Source organism: Mesitornis unicolor, unplaced genomic scaffold (genome assembly GCF_000695765.1).
Source record: "Mesitornis unicolor isolate BGI_N332 unplaced genomic scaffold, ASM69576v1 scaffold15558, whole genome shotgun sequence".
Classification (NCBI taxonomy): Eukaryota; Metazoa; Chordata; class Aves; order Mesitornithiformes; family Mesitornithidae; genus Mesitornis; species Mesitornis unicolor.
This window is the reverse complement of record NW_010200097.1, coordinates 8501-11668: the sequence shown is the minus strand read 5'-3', so window position 1 is coordinate 11668 and position 3168 is coordinate 8501.

The following is a 3168-nucleotide window of genomic DNA, read 5'->3' as shown; positions in this document are numbered from 1 at the left end:
CATCACACCACCATTTCCAGGTGAGAACACAGCCCAGAGCCCTATGCTTTGCTCCAGCAGTGAATTGTCCTTTTTGTGTTTAAGTCTGCAACCCCAGATTCCTCCCTCTCCAAAGCTGTCCTCATCCTCTCTGGCTCTCATCTTCGGTATCTCTTCGAAGTCTTTCCCTTGGCAGGAGGGATGGGGAACCACCTGCAGACGCTGCTGGCTGCATCCTAGGCAATGAAGCACTTGTCAAGGTTGGGAACAGCAAGTTCAAACCCCAGGATGTTGTGAAAGACCTAAAGTCCCCCCCAGAAAAGTGCTGCCACTCCTGGGTTATTGCACTGAATGGCATCGGTGACTCCAGCTCCTTTTCTTCCCCAGCTTTGAGAAGGTCCTGATGAGACAACATCAGGTGCTTGAGGCTGGACCACCCCTGGTTAAGTGGAGCTGAACAGAATTCAGTGCTCCAGTTTTGTGGCGTTGAAACCAGGACTGGGTGGCAGCTGAGCAGCTTGGCAGAGCTCCCCCAGACCTGCTAACCAAAACCAGAACTCAACCTCCTGGGTAAACCTGAGCTTAAACAAACCCCACAGAGGCATGGAGCTGAAAGTTTGTCTGGCAGGTGTAGGAAAAGCACCAGGAGATAAAACACTTCCCAAGAAAGAGAAAGCAATTGCATTGGGTTCCCCACCCCCTCCTTATAATTTCAATAGTGTTCATTATTAAAAAAAATATTTAAAAAAAAGAGAGAGATCAAAATACTACTGAAACAAAAGCCTAGGGCAAGCCCCAGGAGAACACAGCCCAGTGCTGCCCAAGCAGAAGTCAGTCCCCAAGAGTTTCCTGAAGAACAAACGCTGCACTGAGGTCTTAACCTTGCACATTTGACAGAAGGAATTTCTGCATGCGTTACCCCAACGGCCCATGTTTCGTGCTGCCCACCTACGGATGGCAGCTTACACCCTGGCTCCTCCTGTATCTTACTGGCCATCAAATAAAGCCCCCAGGGGGCTTTAGGATAAGCTCGTTCTGCAGTTTGGCAGCTTTGCCCAAGACTCTGCATCCAGCTCTAGTTTGTAATTTGGGTCAGTCCATCCCAAAAGCCCATTTTTACAGCTCCGTCATCAAGCTGCTGGTAGAGCCTTCCTCCTTATCCACCTGGAAAGGCAAAAGCATCAGAACATATGACCTGGGCCAGACATTAGGGGGAGAATCCCAGAATCCCAGACCGTCAGGGATTGGAAGGGACCTCCAAAGCTCATCCAGTCCAATCCCCCTGCCGGAGCAGGAACACCCAGATGAGGTTACACAGGAAGGCGTCCAGGCGGGTTTTGAATGTCTGCAGAGAAGGAGACTCCACAACCTCTCTGGGCAGCCTGGGCCAGGGCTCTGTCACCCTCACTGAGAAGAAGTTTCTTCTCCAATTGAAGTGGAACCTCCTGTGTTCCAGTTTGTGTCCGTTACCCCTTGTCCTATCATTGTTTGTCACCGAGAAGAGCCTGGCTCCATCCTCGAGAAATAAGCTTTCCAGGCTAAAGGACAGGTGAGCACTGCCACAGATTGCCCGAGGAGCTTCCCACAAGCAGGTTAGACACATATTTGTCAGGAAAAAGCTAAAGGTGAGCTGGCTCTGGCCAGGAGCAGAAGGACAGACCAGATGGCCAGACAAGGTCTCTTCCCATCGTCTTCCAAGGATTTTGTCTGTGTTCTTTGACAGCAACAGAGTGAAAGGGTTTGCTTACAAAACGCTTTCAGGAACAAAACTGTTAGACATGTAAGAACATCTCTAAGGAAAGGTTTAAAAGGAAACCAGCTTCTCCTGACAGATTAGACATCAGACGGGTCGAAATCCTAACCTCTGCGACCACTCCTAGTCTACCAAAACTAAGATATTATTATTTCATTTTCAAATTAAGGGAGATAAAAGCTTCTGCTCCCCCAAATGTCACTGGCCCTCCATAAAAATAGATAGCTTCTGGTACATGAGAAATGTCACAGCCCATTCCTGGTCCTTGTTCAGTGCTCACTGCCATAACCTATTGTACAGATGCGATGGATTTTTGAACACAAGATCTATTATGTTTCCTGCCAGAGGCTCAAATGTGTACAGGCTTTCAAAACATCATGCCAGGTAGTTACTTTTTATACTGACTCAGTATTTGCCAGCAGATGCTGCCAAGCATTAGCTCAAGTCTTACCGATAGGTTGGGAAGTCAGCACTACTAATGAAATTATTTGTATTATCTGAACCATCATCCTCTCCCCATCCCGGAGCAAAATCCAAGCGATTCTCATACTCAAGGACCTACCCCAGGGCAAACGAGTGGAATTTTTGATGCTCAAGACAGAATTGGCATCACCCTTTTTGCCACACTCTTGCACCCAGCCCAGCCCCGCATTGTATTTGTTCTGCAAAATCCTGCTGGATGAGAGCTGCCTTGCTGCCCCACAGGGCATTTCAGCCCCCGACTTCCCACTTCCAGTCACTGTATTTTTACACTTGTTCAAGCTCAAGCTCCCTCATTATGACCTTGGGAATGAAGATGGCACCGTCTCCTTCCCGCCTTGCGCCAGCCAGGAAGCCCAGTGCCTGCCAAGCGCCGACCAGACACCGCAGATCATCCCAAAGTGCAAGGGAGGCCCTTCCCTTCCAAGCCAAAACAGCCATTTGATAATTAACCACCCGGATCGAGCCAGACAAGCCCTGACAATGAAGGTGAAGATTGCTGTGCTCCCCTACACAACCCGCGCCCCGCGGGGCGGCCGGGAGGAGATTAGGGGCTGACCCCAGCCCTCACTCACAGACACAGTGGCAGATGTGCCCGGCTTCCCCATGGTCTCCCCCTTGCCTGGCAGATGCCGGCCTCTCTGGGAAAGCGCTAAATGGATTCTGCTGAATCACTGCAGCAGATGGTTCGTAACACCACCTGGATAGCACAGAGAAAGAGAGAGATAAGGAAGGTTGGGGAACAGAGAGTACCTAGTGTGTGGGCTGAGTTATCCCCAGGGAGAAGTAACCTGTGGATAAGGTCGTCATTTGAACTTCTGTTTCCCCAAATTCCTTTGTTATTAAGACTGATAATATCCCTTTCCTGACAGTTTTGTCCTGAGGTCTACTGCGTACAGTGCTTCAAAACCTTGGGATGCTGGAACCAACCCTCTGCTGCTGGAAAACGCTGGCAG